This window comes from Anomaloglossus baeobatrachus, unplaced genomic scaffold (genome assembly GCF_048569485.1).
Source record: "Anomaloglossus baeobatrachus isolate aAnoBae1 unplaced genomic scaffold, aAnoBae1.hap1 Scaffold_583, whole genome shotgun sequence".
In the NCBI taxonomy this organism is placed as follows: domain Eukaryota; kingdom Metazoa; phylum Chordata; class Amphibia; order Anura; family Aromobatidae; genus Anomaloglossus; species Anomaloglossus baeobatrachus.
This window is the reverse complement of record NW_027444946.1, coordinates 154,065-175,890: the sequence shown is the minus strand read 5'-3', so window position 1 is coordinate 175,890 and position 21,826 is coordinate 154,065. Positions and strand designations below refer to the sequence as shown.

Here is a 21,826-nt window from a genome sequence, read left to right as displayed (position 1 = left end):
GGGCGTTCTATGACCTTAGGATTACCTAGGGATCTAGGTTATTATAGCTGAAGTCTGTGTTAAGGGATATAGCCACGTCTAAGTTCTCTTTGAACCATTTGCCCCCCCTATCAGCTTTATTCAAGAAGATATTATGCTTATTGTTTGGTGGAAAGAAGGAGGAATATATATATTTTTTGGTCTAAGGATCAGGGGTCTGAGAGATTTCCTCTTTGTTATATATATATATATTTATCATTTTTCTTTTTTGACTGCTCTGATATTTGGGGGTGCCCTATGTTCAACCTGATCTTGGTTTCCCTGATTTTGAACACATGTATTGGGATATTTGGCCCCTTCGCTGCTCAATCCCTTAGGGGGTGCTATATAAATTTGACGCTTCTTTTTCTCTAATCTGGTTAACCAGGCATTAAAGAAGCCAAATTTATTATTTCCCCTCTTATAGGTCGGCTATTTTTGGCCATTTTATGTTTAATGCGCGTTACTTGTTGATGCTATAAACATTTTACTGTTTAAGGTTATTTCCATCTAGCTATCTGTCAATTTCTGCTTCTATGATATTGTAGCTTTCATTGTTTGCGCTTCAGCTCGCTTTACGCTGCTGTTACACTAGGGCAATTCACAAAAGTTGTTACTCTTATTGAGTAACATCGGGTATACCCGCGCATGCGCAGATTGTTAGTGGGTTGTGGCTTTGCGTGTCATGTGACGTATCCAAGATGGCGGCGGCCGTCGCTAGATTTCCATGACTCACAGACTGGTGAGTAATTACTTACACCCTTACATATATATATATAGCACACTTGGTGATTTATGGTGCATTTTCTCTCCCCTGAGGAAGCCACACGTGCGGTGGCGATACGCGTGGGGACACACGCCACCTACCTCTTATTATGCACTTACCCTCCTCACTTTCCCTGGTATTGCTGCAGGTCTGTCAGGTGTAAGTATGGTTCCTTGTCTATCTGACTGATTATTCAGGTTACCCTTACACCTGCTTCAGACTCTGCACTGACATGAATTTTGTCATATATTTCTAGGTGACTGCTCATTTTGCATCAGGGGTTTGTGATTACGGTCTGCTATTATAACATAGCATGACCAATATACGATCTAATCCTCTCCTCTAGATGCATAACTTGGGTACATTAGCCACATTTTTGTACTTGTATACCTCATGAGTTACACCAGTTAACCCTCTCATTTATGTGGTTACTATTAATAGGTATATGACACTCTATAAGGTATAGCTGATAGGTTCCACTGGCTCCTTTCACTATATTGGATATATCCTGAGCATTGTCATCTGCAATATATTGTCTGTAGAGTTTACTTATAAGGTATAGCTGATAGGTTCCCCTTGGTTCCCTTTATTATATGGGATACATCCGGAGCATTGTCACCTGTAATACACTGTCTGCGGGGTTTATTTACCTTGTGAGGGGTATCATTTCATATTGTTATAACTTTTGGAGGCTGGCGTGTTGGGGATTTTTGCCATTCTGGCTTTTTAAATGCTTTTAATTGTCTGTTTGTGTGCTCCTGCCTGTCCCTGGAGCCGTGCTATGTCCACAGTTTGTTTTTGAGATAATGTTATAATAAAAACCAGTTTTTTACTTATATTATTGTGTTGGTGATCCCAATTTTTGGTATACTTCCCCCCTTTTTTTGCATGTTCTGTCATATACCTGGAGATCCCATTTGGTGGTGCCCTTTCTATTCCCTTTTGTCCACACCTGTGGTCACTGCAGCAGCAGGTGAATCCACTTTGTCCAAAAGGGATCTATTCCATTCAATTGCAAATGATCTAGATAAGACAGAGAACTGCAGCACGGGGACATAGCCGAGTTGGTCAGGTTGAGTGGTGATGAGTTTGCTATTTGGATGAATAAAGAAAGTCAAAAGTGTGAAAGATAAAAAACAAAAGGAGGAAGTGTGAAAAGTGAATGGGCCAAATTGAGGTGCATATGAAGACGTATGCTTTCTTCCAATTCATTAAATCGGGCTAATATGAATCAGGTGAATTGAGTTCTGCTTTTGGAAACTGGGTTAAGAAGGGGTGCACCGTTCCTGGAGGTACTGCAATACCAGGTCAATGCGTGGAGTGGACAGAGCAAGCTCTTTTTCCATCTCCCTGTTCTAAAAATCCATTTAATATATGGTCCCCAGATAGGGGACGTATCAGATATTAAACTGATAAGAACAGATACTACACTTGATCTTAGCCAAAAGGCCGAGAAGCGATAACCAGAATTGGTTTGGGCCTCGAGTGGCACCCTGGCCTATGCCGGACACATCTTAGGGAGAGAGAGCGAGAGGGAGACAAACCCACGCCTACACAAGACATTTTGTCACCCAAGCCAACCCTTGAAAAGGCTGCTTTGCAGAGCCAAAACAAGAAGAATGGTGCGTTTTGCAGCCGCCGCCCACTGCAATGAATCTGAATAACTCCTCCTTTAGGGCGCAAGCAACTCCCCTCCCCCTTGCAGTCTTTCCAATTCACGATACAAAAAGACGGACAGGACAGGTTGCCTGACTTTCCGTCACTGCCACCCTTTGCCATCCTTACCCGTAGAAAGCCCTTTCATCATCCCCAAACCCTAATCTTTTCCCTTTCCTTCCCAGCCCCCAAACCCTGCCCTCTGTACCTTTCTCACCACCCGCTTCCCTTCTCCTGTCATCCCCCTACCACCCGGGAAAAAAAGAGATTGCCCCCTCCTTCCACTAGCCCACCCTCCCACCCAAAGAACAACTTCTTCTGCGCAGCTTGTTTTCTAGGCAGCAGCGCTATTGTGATGTCATCGGGGGGCATTGTGACAAGCCGCCAGTGTTCCGTCTCTTCATGTTGTGCACAGTTCAAACGGAAAATACATCAACAGGCAGACTACAGAAAAGCTTACTATCAAAGGTTAGAGGGGGGCTTTCTCAGAGGGCTTTTTACAGTTTTTCTATTCCCAATTAGCCGTTTAAGTGTACTTATTGAAAGTAGTAATTCTTTCATAGGCCGCCCTTTCTTAGTATTTGACGTTCCTTATATTGCGGTATGAGGCTTCGCAGTAGGTTGCAAACATTCATCACCCATGACTGTCCCCAATTGAGCTCAGAAGCTCAATGTCTATCATGACCTCTCTTTTAGAATGTCCAAGAGCAAGCAAACTATTCCTCCAGGAGAGGGCGCCAACAGACTACTAAAGAGATCATCATTACTCAAAGAAAACCCCAAAAACCAATGCATGATAGGAATAAACAGGTAACTTTCTTTGGAGTGGAAGCGGAGAGATCGCACCAGATGCCAATTCTAGATGTTATCACACCTGTGGTCACTGCAGCAGCAGGTGAATCCACTTTGTCCAAAAGGGATCTATTCCATTCAATTGCAAATGATCTAGATAAGACAGAGAACTGCAGCACGGGGACATAGCCGAGTTGGTCAGGTTGAGTGGTGATGAGTTTGCTATTTGGATGAATAAAGAAAGTCAAAAGTGTGAAAGATAAAAAACAAAAGGAGGAAGTGTGAAAAGTGAATGGGCCAAATTGAGGTGCATATGAAGACGTATGCTTTCTTCCAATTCATTAAATCGGGCTAATATGAATCAGGTGAATTGAGTTCTGCTTTTGGAAACTGGGTTAAGAAGGGGTGCACCGTTCCTGGAGGTACTGCAATACCAGGTCAATGCGTGGAGTGGACAGAGCAAGCTCTTTTTCCATCTCCCTGTTCTAAAAATCCATTTAATATATGGTCCCCAGATAGGGGACGTATCAGATATTAAACTGATAAGAACAGATACTACACTTGATCTTAGCCAAAAGGCCGAGAAGCGATAACCAGAATTGGTTTGGGCCTCGAGTGGCACCCTGGCCTATGCCGGACACATCTTAGGGAGAGAGAGCGAGAGGGAGACAAACCCACGCCTACACAAGACATTTTGTCACCCAAGCCAACCCTTGAAAAGGCTGCTTTGCAGAGCCAAAACAAGAAGAATGGTGCGTTTTGCAGCCGCCGCCCACTGCAATGAATCTGAATAACTCCTCCTTTAGGGCGCAAGCAACTCCCCTCCCCCTTGCAGTCTTTCCAATTCACGATACAAAAAGACGGACAGGACAGGTTGCCTGACTTTCCGTCACTGCCACCCTTTGCCATCCTTACCCGTAGAAAGCCCTTTCATCATCCCCAAACCCTAATCTTTTCCCTTTCCTTCCCAGCCCCCAAACCCTGCCCTCTGTACCTTTCTCACCACCCGCTTCCCTTCTCCTGTCATCCCCCTACCACCCGGGAAAAAAAGAGATTGCCCCCTCCTTCCACTAGCCCACCCTCCCACCCAAAGAACAACTTCTTCTGCGCAGCTTGTTTTCTAGGCAGCAGCGCTATTGTGATGTCATCGGGGGGCATTGTGACAAGCCGCCAGTGTTCCGTCTCTTCATGTTGTGCACAGTTCAAACGGAAAATACATCAACAGGCAGACTACAGAAAAGCTTACTATCAAAGGTTAGAGGGGGGCTTTCTCAGAGGGCTTTTTACAGTTTTTCTATTCCCAATTAGCCGTTTAAGTGTACTTATTGAAAGTAGTAATTCTTTCATAGGCCGCCCTTTCTTAGTATTTGACGTTCCTTATATTGCGGTATGAGGCTTCGCAGTAGGTTGCAAACATTCATCACCCATGACTGTCCCCAATTGAGCTCAGAAGCTCAATGTCTATCATGACCTCTCTTTTAGAATGTCCAAGAGCAAGCAAACTATTCCTCCAGGAGAGGGCGCCAACAGACTACTAAAGAGATCATCATTACTCAAAGAAAACCCCAAAAACCAATGCATGATAGGAATAAACAGGTAACTTTCTTTGGAGTGGAAGCGGAGAGATCGCACCAGATGCCAATTCTAGATGTTATCACACCTGTGGTCACTGCAGCAGCAGGTGAATCCACTTTGTCCAAAAGGGATCTATTCCATTCAATTGCAAATGATCTAGATAAGACAGAGAACTGCAGCACGGGGACATAGCCGAGTTGGTCAGGTTGAGTGGTGATGAGTTTGCTATTTGGATGAATAAAGAAAGTCAAAAGTGTGAAAGATAAAAAACAAAAGGAGGAAGTGTGAAAAGTGAATGGGCCAAATTGAGGTGCATATGAAGACGTATGCTTTCTTCCAATTCATTAAATCGGGCTAATATGAATCAGGTGAATTGAGTTCTGCTTTTGGAAACTGGGTTAAGAAGGGGTGCACCGTTCCTGGAGGTACTGCAATACCAGGTCAATGCGTGGAGTGGACAGAGCAAGCTCTTTTTCCATCTCCCTGTTCTAAAAATCCATTTAATATATGGTCCCCAGATAGGGGACGTATCAGATATTAAACTGATAAGAACAGATACTACACTTGATCTTAGCCAAAAGGCCGAGAAGCGATAACCAGAATTGGTTTGGGCCTCGAGTGGCACCCTGGCCTATGCCGGACACATCTTAGGGAGAGAGAGCGAGAGGGAGACAAACCCACGCCTACACAAGACATTTTGTCACCCAAGCCAACCCTTGAAAAGGCTGCTTTGCAGAGCCAAAACAAGAAGAATGGTGCGTTTTGCAGCCGCCGCCCACTGCAATGAATCTGAATAACTCCTCCTTTAGGGCGCAAGCAACTCCCCTCCCCCTTGCAGTCTTTCCAATTCACGATACAAAAAGACGGACAGGACAGGTTGCCTGACTTTCCGTCACTGCCACCCTTTGCCATCCTTATCCGTAGAAAGCCCTTTCATCATCCCCAAACCCTAATCTTTTCCCTTTCCTTCCCAGCCCCCAAACCCTGCCCTCTGTACCTTTCTCACCACCCGCTTCCCTTCTCCTGTCATCCCCCTACCACCCGGGAAAAAAAGAGATTGCCCCCTCCTTCCACTAGCCCACCCTCCCACCCAAAGAACAACTTCTTCTGCGCAGCTTGTTTTCTAGGCAGCAGCGCTATTGTGATGTCATCGGGGGGCATTGTGACAAGCCGCCAGTGTTCCGTCTCTTCATGTTGTGCACAGTTCAAACGGAAAATACATCAACAGGCAGACTACAGAAAAGCTTACTATCAAAGGTTAGAGGGGGGCTTTCTCAGAGGGCTTTTTACAGTTTTTCTATTCCCAATTAGCCGTTTAAGTGTACTTATTGAAAGTAGTAATTCTTTCATAGGCCGCCCTTTCTTAGTATTTGACGTTCCTTATATTGCGGTATGAGGCTTCGCAGTAGGTTGCAAACATTCATCACCCATGACTGTCCCCAATTGAGCTCAGAAGCTCAATGTCTATCATGACCTCTCTTTTAGAATGTCCAAGAGCAAGCAAACTATTCCTCCAGGAGAGGGCGCCAACAGACTACTAAAGAGATCATCATTACTCAAAGAAAACCCCAAAAACCAATGCATGATAGGAATAAACAGGTAACTTTCTTTGGAGTGGAAGCGGAGAGATCGCACCAGATGCCAATTCTAGATGTTATCACACCTGTGGTCACTGCAGCAGCAGGTGAATCCACTTTGTCCAAAAGGGATCTATTCCATTCAATTGCAAATGATCTAGATAAGACAGAGAACTGCAGCACGGGGACATAGCCGAGTTGGTCAGGTTGAGTGGTGATGAGTTTGCTATTTGGATGAATAAAGAAAGTCAAAAGTGTGAAAGATAAAAAACAAAAGGAGGAAGTGTGAAAAGTGAATGGGCCAAATTGAGGTGCATATGAAGACGTATGCTTTCTTCCAATTCATTAAATCGGGCTAATATGAATCAGGTGAATTGAGTTCTGCTTTTGGAAACTGGGTTAAGAAGGGGTGCACCGTTCCTGGAGGTACTGCAATACCAGGTCAATGCGTGGAGTGGACAGAGCAAGCTCTTTTTCCATCTCCCTGTTCTAAAAATCCATTTAATATATGGTCCCCAGATAGGGGACGTATCAGATATTAAACTGATAAGAACAGATACTACACTTGATCTTAGCCAAAAGGCCGAGAAGCGATAACCAGAATTGGTTTGGGCCTCGAGTGGCACCCTGGCCTATGCCGGACACATCTTAGGGAGAGAGAGCGAGAGGGAGACAAACCCACGCCTACACAAGACATTTTGTCACCCAAGCCAACCCTTGAAAAGGCTGCTTTGCAGAGCCAAAACAAGAAGAATGGTGCGTTTTGCAGCCGCCGCCCACTGCAATGAATCTGAATAACTCCTCCTTTAGGGCGCAAGCAACTCCCCTCCCCCTTGCAGTCTTTCCAATTCACGATACAAAAAGACGGACAGGACAGGTTGCCTGACTTTCCGTCACTGCCACCCTTTGCCATCCTTACCCGTAGAAAGCCCTTTCATCATCCCCAAACCCTAATCTTTTCCCTTTCCTTCCCAGCCCCCAAACCCTGCCCTCTGTACCTTTCTCACCACCCGCTTCCCTTCTCCTGTCATCCCCCTACCACCCGGGAAAAAAAGAGATTGCCCCCTCCTTCCACTAGCCCACCCTCCCACCCAAAGAACAACTTCTTCTGCGCAGCTTGTTTTCTAGGCAGCAGCGCTATTGTGATGTCATCGGGGGGCATTGTGACAAGCCGCCAGTGTGCCGTCTCTTCATGTTGTGCACAGTTCAAACGGAAAATACATCAACAGGCAGACTACAGAAAAGCTTACTATCAAAGGTTAGAGGGGGGCTTTCTCAGAGGGCTTTTTACAGTTTTTCTATTCCCAATTAGCCGTTTAAGTGTACTTATTGAAAGTAGTAATTCTTTCATAGGCCGCCCTTTCTTAGTATTTGACGTTCCTTATATTGCGGTATGAGGCTTCGCAGTAGGTTGCAAACATTCATCACCCATGACTGTCCCCAATTGAGCTCAGAAGCTCAATGTCTATCATGACCTCTCTTTTAGAATGTCCAAGAGCAAGCAAACTATTCCTCCAGGAGAGGGCGCCAACAGACTACTAAAGAGATCATCATTACTCAAAGAAAACCCCAAAAACCAATGCATGATAGGAATAAACAGGTAACTTTCTTTGGAGTGGAAGCGGAGAGATCGCACCAGATGCCAATTCTAGATGTTATCACACCTGTGGTCACTGCAGCAGCAGGTGAATCCACTTTGTCCAAAAGGGATCTATTCCATTCAATTGCAAATGATCTAGATAAGACAGAGAACTGCAGCACGGGGACATAGCCGAGTTGGTCAGGTTGAGTGGTGATGAGTTTGCTATTTGGATGAATAAAGAAAGTCAAAAGTGTGAAAGATAAAAAACAAAAGGAGGAAGTGTGAAAAGTGAATGGGCCAAATTGAGGTGCATATGAAGACGTATGCTTTCTTCCAATTCATTAAATCGGGCTAATATGAATCAGGTGAATTGAGTTCTGCTTTTGGAAACTGGGTTAAGAAGGGGTGCACCGTTCCTGGAGGTACTGCAATACCAGGTCAATGCGTGGAGTGGACAGAGCAAGCTCTTTTTCCATCTCCCTGTTCTAAAAATCCATTTAATATATGGTCCCCAGATAGGGGACGTATCAGATATTAAACTGATAAGAACAGATACTACACTTGATCTTAGCCAAAAGGCCGAGAAGCGATAACCAGAATTGGTTTGGGCCTCGAGTGGCACCCTGGCCTATGCCGGACACATCTTAGGGAGAGAGAGCGAGAGGGAGACAAACCCACGCCTACACAAGACATTTTGTCACCCAAGCCAACCCTTGAAAAGGCTGCTTTGCAGAGCCAAAACAAGAAGAATGGTGCGTTTTGCAGCCGCCGCCCACTGCAATGAATCTGAATAACTCCTCCTTTAGGGCGCAAGCAACTCCCCTCCCCCTTGCAGTCTTTCCAATTCACGATACAAAAAGACGGACAGGACAGGTTGCCTGACTTTCCGTCACTGCCACCCTTTGCCATCCTTACCCGTAGAAAGCCCTTTCATCATCCCCAAACCCTAATCTTTTCCCTTTCCTTCCCAGCCCCCAAACCCTGCCCTCTGTACCTTTCTCACCACCCGCTTCCCTTCTCCTGTCATCCCCCTACCACCCGGGAAAAAAAGAGATTGCCCCCTCCTTCCACTAGCCCACCCTCCCACCCAAAGAACAACTTCTTCTGCGCAGCTTGTTTTCTAGGCAGCAGCGCTATTGTGATGTCATCGGGGGGCATTGTGACAAGCCGCCAGTGTTCCGTCTCTTCATGTTGTGCACAGTTCAAACGGAAAATACATCAACAGGCAGACTACAGAAAAGCTTACTATCAAAGGTTAGAGGGGGGCTTTCTCAGAGGGCTTTTTACAGTTTTTCTATTCCCAATTAGCCGTTTAAGTGTACTTATTGAAAGTAGTAATTCTTTCATAGGCCGCCCTTTCTTAGTATTTGACGTTCCTTATATTGCGGTATGAGGCTTCGCAGTAGGTTGCAAACATTCATCACCCATGACTGTCCCCAATTGAGCTCAGAAGCTCAATGTCTATCATGACCTCTCTTTTAGAATGTCCAAGAGCAAGCAAACTATTCCTCCAGGAGAGGGCGCCAACAGACTACTAAAGAGATCATCATTACTCAAAGAAAACCCCAAAAACCAATGCATGATAGGAATAAACAGGTAACTTTCTTTGGAGTGGAAGCGGAGAGATCGCACCAGATGCCAATTCTAGATGTTATCACACCTGTGGTCACTGCAGCAGCAGGTGAATCCACTTTGTCCAAAAGGGATCTATTCCATTCAATTGCAAATGATCTAGATAAGACAGAGAACTGCAGCACGGGGACATAGCCGAGTTGGTCAGGTTGAGTGGTGATGAGTTTGCTATTTGGATGAATAAAGAAAGTCAAAAGTGTGAAAGATAAAAAACAAAAGGAGGAAGTGTGAAAAGTGAATGGGCCAAATTGAGGTGCATATGAAGACGTATGCTTTCTTCCAATTCATTAAATCGGGCTAATATGAATCAGGTGAATTGAGTTCTGCTTTTGGAAACTGGGTTAAGAAGGGGTGCACCGTTCCTGGAGGTACTGCAATACCAGGTCAATGCGTGGAGTGGACAGAGCAAGCTCTTTTTCCATCTCCCTGTTCTAAAAATCCATTTAATATATGGTCCCCAGATAGGGGACGTATCAGATATTAAACTGATAAGAACAGATACTACACTTGATCTTAGCCAAAAGGCCGAGAAGCGATAACCAGAATTGGTTTGGGCCTCGAGTGGCACCCTGGCCTATGCCGGACACATCTTAGGGAGAGAGAGCGAGAGGGAGACAAACCCACGCCTACACAAGACATTTTGTCACCCAAGCCAACCCTTGAAAAGGCTGCTTTGCAGAGCCAAAACAAGAAGAATGGTGCGTTTTGCAGCCGCCGCCCACTGCAATGAATCTGAATAACTCCTCCTTTAGGGCGCAAGCAACTCCCCTCCCCCTTGCAGTCTTTCCAATTCACGATACAAAAAGACGGACAGGACAGGTTGCCTGACTTTCCGTCACTGCCACCCTTTGCCATCCTTACCCGTAGAAAGCCCTTTCATCATCCCCAAACCCTAATCTTTTCCCTTTCCTTCCCAGCCCCCAAACCCTGCCCTCTGTACCTTTCTCACCACCCGCTTCCCTTCTCCTGTCATCCCCCTACCACCCGGGAAAAAAAGAGATTGCCCCCTCCTTCCACTAGCCCACCCTCCCACCCAAAGAACAACTTCTTCTGCGCAGCTTGTTTTCTAGGCAGCAGCGCTATTGTGATGTCATCGGGGGGCATTGTGACAAGCCGCCAGTGTTCCGTCTCTTCATGTTGTGCACAGTTCAAACGGAAAATACATCAACAGGCAGACTACAGAAAAGCTTACTATCAAAGGTTAGAGGGGGGCTTTCTCAGAGGGCTTTTTACAGTTTTTCTATTCCCAATTAGCCGTTTAAGTGTACTTATTGAAAGTAGTAATTCTTTCATAGGCCGCCCTTTCTTAGTATTTGACGTTCCTTATATTGCGGTATGAGGCTTCGCAGTAGGTTGCAAACATTCATCACCCATGACTGTCCCCAATTGAGCTCAGAAGCTCAATGTCTATCATGACCTCTCTTTTAGAATGTCCAAGAGCAAGCAAACTATTCCTCCAGGAGAGGGCGCCAACAGACTACTAAAGAGATCATCATTACTCAAAGAAAACCCCAAAAACCAATGCATGATAGGAATAAACAGGTAACTTTCTTTGGAGTGGAAGCGGAGAGATCGCACCAGATGCCAATTCTAGATGTTATCACACCTGTGGTCACTGCAGCAGCAGGTGAATCCACTTTGTCCAAAAGGGATCTATTCCATTCAATTGCAAATGATCTAGATAAGACAGAGAACTGCAGCACGGGGACATAGCCGAGTTGGTCAGGTTGAGTGGTGATGAGTTTGCTATTTGGATGAATAAAGAAAGTCAAAAGTGTGAAAGATAAAAAACAAAAGGAGGAAGTGTGAAAAGTGAATGGGCCAAATTGAGGTGCATATGAAGACGTATGCTTTCTTCCAATTCATTAAATCGGGCTAATATGAATCAGGTGAATTGAGTTCTGCTTTTGGAAACTGGGTTAAGAAGGGGTGCACCGTTCCTGGAGGTACTGCAATACCAGGTCAATGCGTGGAGTGGACAGAGCAAGCTCTTTTTCCATCTCCCTGTTCTAAAAATCCATTTAATATATGGTCCCCAGATAGGGGACGTATCAGATATTAAACTGATAAGAACAGATACTACACTTGATCTTAGCCAAAAGGCCGAGAAGCGATAACCAGAATTGGTTTGGGCCTCGAGTGGCACCCTGGCCTATGCCGGACACATCTTAGGGAGAGAGAGCGAGAGGGAGACAAACCCACGCCTACACAAGACATTTTGTCACCCAAGCCAACCCTTGAAAAGGCTGCTTTGCAGAGCCAAAACAAGAAGAATGGTGCGTTTTGCAGCCGCCGCCCACTGCAATGAATCTGAATAACTCCTCCTTTAGGGCGCAAGCAACTCCCCTCCCCCTTGCAGTCTTTCCAATTCACGATACAAAAAGACGGACAGGACAGGTTGCCTGACTTTCCGTCACTGCCACCCTTTGCCATCCTTACCCGTAGAAAGCCCTTTCATCATCCCCAAACCCTAATCTTTTCCCTTTCCTTCCCAGCCCCCAAACCCTGCCCTCTGTACCTTTCTCACCACCCGCTTCCCTTCTCCTGTCATCCCCCTACCACCCGGGAAAAAAAGAGATTGCCCCCTCCTTCCACTAGCCCACCCTCCCACCCAAAGAACAACTTCTTCTGCGCAGCTTGTTTTCTAGGCAGCAGCGCTATTGTGATGTCATCGGGGGGCATTGTGACAAGCCGCCAGTGTTCCGTCTCTTCATGTTGTGCACAGTTCAAACGGAAAATACATCAACAGGCAGACTACAGAAAAGCTTACTATCAAAGGTTAGAGGGGGGCTTTCTCAGAGGGCTTTTTACAGTTTTTCTATTCCCAATTAGCCGTTTAAGTGTACTTATTGAAAGTAGTAATTCTTTCATAGGCCGCCCTTTCTTAGTATTTGACGTTCCTTATATTGCGGTATGAGGCTTCGCAGTAGGTTGCAAACATTCATCACCCATGACTGTCCCCAATTGAGCTCAGAAGCTCAATGTCTATCATGACCTCTCTTTTAGAATGTCCAAGAGCAAGCAAACTATTCCTCCAGGAGAGGGCGCCAACAGACTACTAAAGAGATCATCATTACTCAAAGAAAACCCCAAAAACCAATGCATGATAGGAATAAACAGGTAACTTTCTTTGGAGTGGAAGCGGAGAGATCGCACCAGATGCCAATTCTAGATGTTATCACACCTGTGGTCACTGCAGCAGCAGGTGAATCCACTTTGTCCAAAAGGGATCTATTCCATTCAATTGCAAATGATCTAGATAAGACAGAGAACTGCAGCACGGGGACATAGCCGAGTTGGTCAGGTTGAGTGGTGATGAGTTTGCTATTTGGATGAATAAAGAAAGTCAAAAGTGTGAAAGATAAAAAACAAAAGGAGGAAGTGTGAAAAGTGAATGGGCCAAATTGAGGTGCATATGAAGACGTATGCTTTCTTCCAATTCATTAAATCGGGCTAATATGAATCAGGTGAATTGAGTTCTGCTTTTGGAAACTGGGTTAAGAAGGGGTGCACCGTTCCTGGAGGTACTGCAATACCAGGTCAATGCGTGGAGTGGACAGAGCAAGCTCTTTTTCCATCTCCCTGTTCTAAAAATCCATTTAATATATGGTCCCCAGATAGGGGACGTATCAGATATTAAACTGATAAGAACAGATACTACACTTGATCTTAGCCAAAAGGCCGAGAAGCGATAACCAGAATTGGTTTGGGCCTCGAGTGGCACCCTGGCCTATGCCGGACACATCTTAGGGAGAGAGAGCGAGAGGGAGACAAACCCACGCCTACACAAGACATTTTGTCACCCAAGCCAACCCTTGAAAAGGCTGCTTTGCAGAGCCAAAACAAGAAGAATGGTGCGTTTTGCAGCCGCCGCCCACTGCAATGAATCTGAATAACTCCTCCTTTAGGGCGCAAGCAACTCCCCTCCCCCTTGCAGTCTTTCCAATTCACGATACAAAAAGACGGACAGGACAGGTTGCCTGACTTTCCGTCACTGCCACCCTTTGCCATCCTTACCCGTAGAAAGCCCTTTCATCATCCCCAAACCCTAATCTTTTCCCTTTCCTTCCCAGCCCCCAAACCCTGCCCTCTGTACCTTTCTCACCACCCGCTTCCCTTCTCCTGTCATCCCCCTACCACCCGGGAAAAAAAGAGATTGCCCCCTCCTTCCACTAGCCCACCCTCCCACCCAAAGAACAACTTCTTCTGCGCAGCTTGTTTTCTAGGCAGCAGCGCTATTGTGATGTCATCGGGGGGCATTGTGACAAGCCGCCAGTGTTCCGTCTCTTCATGTTGTGCACAGTTCAAACGGAAAATACATCAACAGGCAGACTACAGAAAAGCTTACTATCAAAGGTTAGAGGGGGGCTTTCTCAGAGGGCTTTTTACAGTTTTTCTATTCCCAATTAGCCGTTTAAGTGTACTTATTGAAAGTAGTAATTCTTTCATAGGCCGCCCTTTCTTAGTATTTGACGTTCCTTATATTGCGGTATGAGGCTTCGCAGTAGGTTGCAAACATTCATCACCCATGACTGTCCCCAATTGAGCTCAGAAGCTCAATGTCTATCATGACCTCTCTTTTAGAATGTCCAAGAGCAAGCAAACTATTCCTCCAGGAGAGGGCGCCAACAGACTACTAAAGAGATCATCATTACTCAAAGAAAACCCCAAAAACCAATGCATGATAGGAATAAACAGGTAACTTTCTTTGGAGTGGAAGCGGAGAGATCGCACCAGATGCCAATTCTAGATGTTATCACACCTGTGGTCACTGCAGCAGCAGGTGAATCCACTTTGTCCAAAAGGGATCTATTCCATTCAATTGCAAATGATCTAGATAAGACAGAGAACTGCAGCACGGGGACATAGCCGAGTTGGTCAGGTTGAGTGGTGATGAGTTTGCTATTTGGATGAATAAAGAAAGTCAAAAGTGTGAAAGATAAAAAACAAAAGGAGGAAGTGTGAAAAGTGAATGGGCCAAATTGAGGTGCATATGAAGACGTATGCTTTCTTCCAATTCATTAAATCGGGCTAATATGAATCAGGTGAATTGAGTTCTGCTTTTGGAAACTGGGTTAAGAAGGGGTGCACCGTTCCTGGAGGTACTGCAATACCAGGTCAATGCGTGGAGTGGACAGAGCAAGCTCTTTTTCCATCTCCCTGTTCTAAAAATCCATTTAATATATGGTCCCCAGATAGGGGACGTATCAGATATTAAACTGATAAGAACAGATACTACACTTGATCTTAGCCAAAAGGCCGAGAAGCGATAACCAGAATTGGTTTGGGCCTCGAGTGGCACCCTGGCCTATGCCGGACACATCTTAGGGAGAGAGAGCGAGAGGGAGACAAACCCACGCCTACACAAGACATTTTGTCACCCAAGCCAACCCTTGAAAAGGCTGCTTTGCAGAGCCAAAACAAGAAGAATGGTGCGTTTTGCAGCCGCCGCCCACTGCAATGAATCTGAATAACTCCTCCTTTAGGGCGCAAGCAACTCCCCTCCCCCTTGCAGTCTTTCCAATTCACGATACAAAAAGACGGACAGGACAGGTTGCCTGACTTTCCGTCACTGCCACCCTTTGCCATCCTTACCCGTAGAAAGCCCTTTCATCATCCCCAAACCCTAATCTTTTCCCTTTCCTTCCCAGCCCCCAAACCCTGCCCTCTGTACCTTTCTCACCACCCGCTTCCCTTCTCCTGTCATCCCCCTACCACCCGGGAAAAAAAGAGATTGCCCCCTCCTTCCACTAGCCCACCCTCCCACCCAAAGAACAACTTCTTCTGCGCAGCTTGTTTTCTAGGCAGCAGCGCTATTGTGATGTCATCGGGGGGCATTGTGACAAGCCGCCAGTGTTCCGTCTCTTCATGTTGTGCACAGTTCAAACGGAAAATACATCAACAGGCAGACTACAGAAAAGCTTACTATCAAAGGTTAGAGGGGGGCTTTCTCAGAGGGCTTTTTACAGTTTTTCTATTCCCAATTAGCCGTTTAAGTGTACTTATTGAAAGTAGTAATTCTTTCATAGGCCGCCCTTTCTTAGTATTTGACGTTCCTTATATTGCGGTATGAGGCTTCGCAGTAGGTTGCAAACATTCATCACCCATGACTGTCCCCAATTGAGCTCAGAAGCTCAATGTCTATCATGACCTCTCTTTTAGAATGTCCAAGAGCAAGCAAACTATTCCTCCAGGAGAGGGCGCCAACAGACTACTAAAGAGATCATCATTACTCAAAGAAAACCCCAAAAACCAATGCATGATAGGAATAAACAGGTAACTTTCTTTGGAGTGGAAGCGGAGAGATCGCACCAGATGCCAATTCTAGATGTTATCACACCTGTGGTCACTGCAGCAGCAGGTGAATCCACTTTGTCCAAAAGGGATCTATTCCATTCAATTGCAAATGATCTAGATAAGACAGAGAACTGCAGCACGGGGACATAGCCGAGTTGGTCAGGTTGAGTGGTGATGAGTTTGCTATTTGGATGAATAAAGAAAGTCAAAAGTGTGAAAGATAAAAAACAAAAGGAGGAAGTGTGAAAAGTGAATGGGCCAAATTGAGGTGCATATGAAGACGTATGCTTTCTTCCAATTCATTAAATCGGGCTAATATGAATCAGGTGAATTGAGTTCTGCTTTTGGAAACTGGGTTAAGAAGGGGTGCACCGTTCCTGGAGGTACTGCAATACCAGGTCAATGCGTGGAGTGGACAGAGCAAGCTCTTTTTCCATCTCCCTGTTCTAAAAATCCATTTAATATATGGTCCCCAGATAGGGGACGTATCAGATATTAAACTGATAAGAACAGATTTTTTGATTTAATGAAGCTTTCCAAAGCACCGCAAAAAATGCATGACCGAAGTCACACCAAAAACAGTGCAAAGGCTAGGATTCGTGTGGACCCCTCCGTGAGGAGAGGGTCCCCAAAAATCAACCCCGTCCCTCCGAGCCAGAAGGCCACAGCAAGGGTCAGGGATCTTCGGTGCTCCCCCAAGCCGAAGCCTGGTTGAGCCTTGTCGTTGCTCCCAGCGTCCACCCAGGCATTTTACCCAAGTGGAGTAGAGAGCTACTAGTTGTTGGTTTCGCAGCCGAAACTGCCCGGACCGTCAACCGGTGTTGGTTTCTCAGCCCAAGGCTAACCGGACCTCCAACCGGGTGTTGGTTTCTCAGCCGAAGCTGACCCGGACCTCCAACCGGGTGTTGGTTTCTCAGCCGAAGCTGACCCAGACCTCCAACCGGGTGTTGGTTTCTCAGCCGAAGCTGACCCGGACCTCCAACCGGGTGTTGGTTTCTCAGCCCAAAGCTGAACGGACCTCCGACCATGATTATAAAAATTTCCCTTCCTAGCCAGAAGGCCGGGATAGAGCAATAAGCTCAGAAAGTATGAAAGGGCAAGGTACGGTGTGCTACAGAGCCCAAGGCTCGCCGGGGTCCCAAGCCAGCAAGCTCAGACTCACTCCAGGGTCGTCAGTCCTGGGGCACATTGCACCATAGCCCCACACTTACTCAGTCTAATAGCCTCGATCCTGGTAGGGCCATGTTTTCCTCTAGATGAATATACTATACATCAAGAGTACTAGCAAGCGCAACCTTCCAGTGTGCATTGCATCTGCCGAGCCTCACAGATACTACACTTGATCTTAGCCAAAAGGCCGAGAAGCGATAACCAGAATTGGTTTGGGCCTCGAGTGGCACCCTGGCCTATGCCGGACACATCTTAGGGAGAGAGAGCGAGAGGGAGACAAACCCACGCCTACACAAGACATTTTGTCACCCAAGCCAACCCTTGAAAAGGCTGCTTTGCAGAGCCAAAACAAGAAGAATGGTGCGTTTTGCAGCCGCCGCCCACTGCAATGAATCTGAATAACTCCTCCTTTAGGGCGCAAGCAACTCCCCTCCCCCTTGCAGTCTTTCCAATTCACGATACAAAAAGACGGACAGGACAGGTTGCCTGACTTTCCGTCACTGCCACCCTTTGCCATCCTTACCCGTAGAAAGCCCTTTCATCATCCCCAAACCCTAATCTTTTCCCTTTCCTTCCCAGCCCCCAAACCCTGCCCTCTGTACCTTTCTCACCACCCGCTTCCCTTCTCCTGTCATCCCCCTACCACCCGGGAAAAAAAGAGATTGCCCCCTCCTTCCACTAGCCCACCCTCCCACCCAAAGAACAACTTCTTCTGCGCAGCTTGTTTTCTAGGCAGCAGCGCTATTGTGATGTCATCGGGGGGCATTGTGACAAGCCGCCAGTGTTCCGTCTCTTCATGTTGTGCACAGTTCAAACGGAAAATACATCAACAGGCAGACTACAGAAAAGCTTACTATCAAAGGTTAGAGGGGGGCTTTCTCAGAGGGCTTTTTACAGTTTTTCTATTCCCAATTAGCCGTTTAAGTGTACTTATTGAAAGTAGTAATTCTTTCATAGGCCGCCCTTTCTTAGTATTTGACGTTCCTTATATTGCGGTATGAGGCTTCGCAGTAGGTTGCAAACATTCATCACCCATGACTGTCCCCAATTGAGCTCAGAAGCTCAATGTCTATCATGACCTCTCTTTTAGAATGTCCAAGAGCAAGCAAACTATTCCTCCAGGAGAGGGCGCCAACAGACTACTAAAGAGATCATCATTACTCAAAGAAAACCCCAAAAACCAATGCATGATAGGAATAAACAGGTAACTTTCTTTGGAGTGGAAGCGGAGAGATCGCACCAGATGCCAATTCTAGATGTTATCACACCTGTGGTCACTGCAGCAGCAGGTGAATCCACTTTGTCCAAAAGGGATCTATTCCATTCAATTGCAAATGATCTAGATAAGACAGAGAACTGCAGCACGGGGACATAGCCGAGTTGGTCAGGTTGAGTGGTGATGAGTTTGCTATTTGGATGAATAAAGAAAGTCAAAAGTGTGAAAGATAAAAAACAAAAGGAGGAAGTGTGAAAAGTGAATGGGCCAAATTGAGGTGCATATGAAGACGTATGCTTTCTTCCAATTCATTAAATCGGGCTAATATGAATCAGGTGAATTGAGTTCTGCTTTTGGAAACTGGGTTAAGAAGGGGTGCACCGTTCCTGGAGGTACTGCAATACCAGGTCAATGCGTGGAGTGGACAGAGCAAGCTCTTTTTCCATCTCCCTGTTCTAAAAATCCATTTAATATATGGTCCCCAGATAGGGGACGTATCAGATATTAAACTGATAAGAACAGATTTTGATTTAATGAAGCTTTCCAAAGCACCGCAAAAATGCATGACCGAAGTCACACCAAAAACAGTGCAAAGGCTAGGATTCGTGTGGACCCCTCCGTGAGAAGAGGATCCCCAAAAATCAACCCCGTCCCTCCGAGCCAGAAGGCCACAGCGAGGGTCAGGGATCTTCGGTGCTCCCCCAAGCCGAAGCCTGGTTGAGCCTTGTTGTTGCTCCCAGCGTCCACCGAGGCATCTTACCCAAGTGGAGTAGGGAGCTACTAGTCGTTGGTTTCGCAGTCGAGACTGCCCGGACCGTCAACCGGTGTTGGTTTCTCAGCCCAAGGCTGACCGGACCTCCAACCGGGTGTTGGTTTCTCAGCCCAAGGCTGACCGGACCTCCAACCGGGTGTTGGTTTCTCAGCCCAAGGCTAACCGGACCTCCAACCGGGTGTTGGTTTCTCAGCCAAAGCTGACCCGGACCTCCAACCGGGTGTTGGTTTCTCAGCCCAAAGCTGACCGGACCTCCGACCGGGATTATAAAAATTTCCCTTCTTAGCCAGAAGGCCGGGATAGGGCAATATGCTTGGAAAGTATGAATAGGCAAGGCACGGCGTGCGACAGAGTCTGAGGCTTACCAGGGTCCCAACCTAGCAAGTTCAGACTCCCTCCAGGGTGTCCATTCCTGGGGCACATTGCACCATAACCCCCACACTTACTCAGTCTAATAGCCTCGATCCTGGTAGGGCCATGGTTTCCTCTAGATGGATATACTATCCTCCCAAAGTACTAACAAGCGCAACCTTCCAGTGTGCATTGCATCATTGTACTAAGGTGGCCGGAGCCTTAAACCACCTTTTCGAAAGATACTACACTTGATCTTAGCCAAAAGGCCGAGAAGCGATAACCAGAATTGGTTTGGGCCTCGAGTGGCACCCTGGCCTATGCCGGACACATCTTAGGGAGAGAGAGCGAGAGGGAGACAAACCCACGCCTACACAAGACATTTTGTCACCCAAGCCAACCCTTGAAAAGGCTGCTTTGCAGAGCCAAAACAAGAAGAATGGTGCGTTTTGCAGCCGCCGCCCACTGCAATGAATCTGAATAACTCCTCCTTTAGGGCGCAAGCAACTCCCCTCCCCCTTGCAGTCTTTCCAATTCACGATACAAAAAGACGGACAGGACAGGTTGCCTGACTTTCCGTCACTGCCACCCTTTGCCATCCTTACCCGTAGAAAGCCCTTTCATCATCCCCAAACCCTAATCTTTTCCCTTTCCTTCCCAGCCCCCAAACCCTGCCCTCTGTACCTTTCTCACCACCCGCTTCCCTTCTCCTGTCATCCCCCTACCACCCGGGAAAAAAAGAGATTGCCCCCTCCTTCCACTAGCCCACCCTCCCACCCAAAGAACAACTTCTTCTGCGCAGCTTGTTTTCTAGGCAGCAGCGCTATTGTGATGTCATCGGGGGGCATTGTGACAAGCCGCCAGTGTTCCGTCTCTTCATGTTGTGCACAGTTCAAACGGAAAATACATCAACAGGCAGACTACAGAAAAGCTTACTATCAAAGGTTAGAGGGGGGCTTTCTCAGAGGGCTTTTTACAGTTTTTCTATTCCCAATTAGCCGTTTAAGTGTACTTATTGAAAGTAGTAATTCTTTCATAGGCCGCCCTTTCTTAGTATTTGACGTTCCTTATATTGCGGTATGAGGCTTCGCAGTAGGTTGCAAACATTCATCACCCATGACTGTCCCCAATTGAGCTCAGAAGCTCAATGTCTATCATGACCTCTCTTTTAGAATGTCCAAGAGCAAGCAAACTATTCCTCCAGGAGAGGGCGCCAACAGACTACTAAAGAGATCATCATTACTCAAAGAAAACCCCAAAAACCAATGCATGATAGGAATAAACAGGTAACTTTCTTTGGAGTGGAAGCGGAGAGATCGCACCAGATGCCAATTCTAGATGTTATCACACCTGTGGTCACTGCAGCAGCAGGTGAATCCACTTTGTCCAAAAGGGATCTATTCCATTCAATTGCAAATGATCTAGATAAGACAGAGAACTGCAGCACGGGGACATAGCCGAGTTGGTCAGGTTGAGTGGTGATGAGTTTGCTATTTGGATGAATAAAGAAAGTCAAAAGTGTGAAAGATAAAAAACAAAAGGAGGAAGTGTGAAAAGTGAATGGGCCAAATTGAGGTGCATATGAAGACGTATGCTTTCTTCCAATTCATTAAATCGGGCTAATATGAATCAGGTGAATTGAGTTCTGCTTTTGGAAACTGGGTTAAGAAGGGGTGCACCGTTCCTGGAGGTACTGCAATACCAGGTCAATGCGTGGAGTGGACAGAGCAAGCTCTTTTTCCATCTCCCTGTTCTAAAAATCCATTTAATATATGGTCCCCAGATAGGGGACGTATCAGATATTAAACTGATAAGAACAGATACTACACTTGATCTTAGCCAAAAGGCCGAGAAGCGATAACCAGAATTGGTTTGGGCCTCGAGTGGCACCCTGGCCTATGCCGGACACATCTTAGGGAGAGAGAGCGAGAGGGAGACAAACCCACGCCTACACAAGACATTTTGTCACCCAAGCCAACCCTTGAAAAGGCTGCTTTGCAGAGCCAAAACAAGAAGAATGGTGCGTTTTGCAGCCGCCGCCCACTGCAATGAATCTGAATAACTCCTCCTTTAGGGCGCAAGCAACTCCCCTCCCCCTTGCAGTCTTTCCAATTCACGATACAAAAAGACGGACAGGACAGGTTGCCTGACTTTCCGTCACTGCCACCCTTTGCCATCCTTACCCGTAGAAAGCCCTTTCATCATCCCCAAACCCTAATCTTTTCCCTTTCCTTCCCAGCCCCCAAACCCTGCCCTCTGTACCTTTCTCACCACCCGCTTCCCTTCTCCTGTCATCCCCCTACCACCCGGGAAAAAAAGAGATTGCCCCCTCCTTCCACTAGCCCACCCTCCCACCCAAAGAACAACTTCTTCTGCGCAGCTTGTTTTCTAGGCAGCAGCGCTATTGTGATGTCATCGGGGG

The 21,826-nt window shown here is 46.5% G+C and overlaps 12 non-coding genes and 2 pseudogenes across 12 annotated transcripts; all 14 read right to left on the bottom strand.

The window, feature by feature from the left end:
- Positions 1 to 2,054: 2,054 nt before the first annotated feature.
- On the bottom strand, positions 2,055 to 2,245 carry LOC142284847 (U2 spliceosomal RNA). Its single transcript, XR_012746306.1, has one exon. It is a non-coding gene; the product is annotated as a U2 spliceosomal RNA (small nuclear RNA).
- A 1,387-nt stretch (positions 2,246 to 3,632) lies between these two features.
- On the bottom strand, positions 3,633 to 3,823 carry LOC142284846 (U2 spliceosomal RNA). Its single transcript, XR_012746305.1, has one exon. It is a non-coding gene; the product is annotated as a U2 spliceosomal RNA (small nuclear RNA).
- Positions 3,824 to 5,210: 1,387 nt separating this feature from the next.
- Positions 5,211 to 5,401, bottom strand: LOC142284845 (U2 spliceosomal RNA). Its single transcript, XR_012746304.1, has one exon. It is a non-coding gene; the product is annotated as a U2 spliceosomal RNA (small nuclear RNA).
- A 1,387-nt stretch (positions 5,402 to 6,788) lies between these two features.
- On the bottom strand, positions 6,789 to 6,979 carry LOC142284843 (U2 spliceosomal RNA). Its single transcript, XR_012746302.1, has one exon. It is a non-coding gene; the product is annotated as a U2 spliceosomal RNA (small nuclear RNA).
- Positions 6,980 to 8,366: 1,387 nt separating this feature from the next.
- On the bottom strand, positions 8,367 to 8,557 carry LOC142284842 (U2 spliceosomal RNA). The gene has a single exon (XR_012746301.1). It is a non-coding gene; the product is annotated as a U2 spliceosomal RNA (small nuclear RNA).
- Positions 8,558 to 9,944: 1,387 nt separating this feature from the next.
- LOC142284841 (U2 spliceosomal RNA) lies at positions 9,945 to 10,135 on the bottom strand. The gene has a single exon (XR_012746300.1). It is a non-coding gene; the product is annotated as a U2 spliceosomal RNA (small nuclear RNA).
- Positions 10,136 to 11,522: 1,387 nt separating this feature from the next.
- On the bottom strand, positions 11,523 to 11,713 carry LOC142284840 (U2 spliceosomal RNA). Its single transcript, XR_012746299.1, has one exon. It is a non-coding gene; the product is annotated as a U2 spliceosomal RNA (small nuclear RNA).
- A 1,387-nt stretch (positions 11,714 to 13,100) lies between these two features.
- LOC142284839 (U2 spliceosomal RNA) lies at positions 13,101 to 13,291 on the bottom strand. The gene has a single exon (XR_012746298.1). It is a non-coding gene; the product is annotated as a U2 spliceosomal RNA (small nuclear RNA).
- Positions 13,292 to 14,678: 1,387 nt separating this feature from the next.
- LOC142284838 (U2 spliceosomal RNA) lies at positions 14,679 to 14,869 on the bottom strand. The gene has a single exon (XR_012746297.1). It is a non-coding gene; the product is annotated as a U2 spliceosomal RNA (small nuclear RNA).
- Positions 14,870 to 16,256: 1,387 nt separating this feature from the next.
- LOC142284866 (U2 spliceosomal RNA) lies at positions 16,257 to 16,454 on the bottom strand. The gene has a single exon (XR_012746323.1). It is a non-coding gene; the product is annotated as a U2 spliceosomal RNA (small nuclear RNA).
- Positions 16,455 to 17,059: 605 nt separating this feature from the next.
- On the bottom strand, positions 17,060 to 17,264 carry LOC142284876 (U2 spliceosomal RNA; annotated as a pseudogene).
- Positions 17,265 to 18,651: 1,387 nt separating this feature from the next.
- Positions 18,652 to 18,846, bottom strand: LOC142284865 (U2 spliceosomal RNA). Its single transcript, XR_012746322.1, has one exon. It is a non-coding gene; the product is annotated as a U2 spliceosomal RNA (small nuclear RNA).
- A 697-nt stretch (positions 18,847 to 19,543) lies between these two features.
- LOC142284879 (U2 spliceosomal RNA) lies at positions 19,544 to 19,685 on the bottom strand (annotated as a pseudogene).
- Positions 19,686 to 21,072: 1,387 nt separating this feature from the next.
- On the bottom strand, positions 21,073 to 21,263 carry LOC142284837 (U2 spliceosomal RNA). Its single transcript, XR_012746296.1, has one exon. It is a non-coding gene; the product is annotated as a U2 spliceosomal RNA (small nuclear RNA).
- Positions 21,264 to 21,826: the final 563 nt, after the last annotated feature.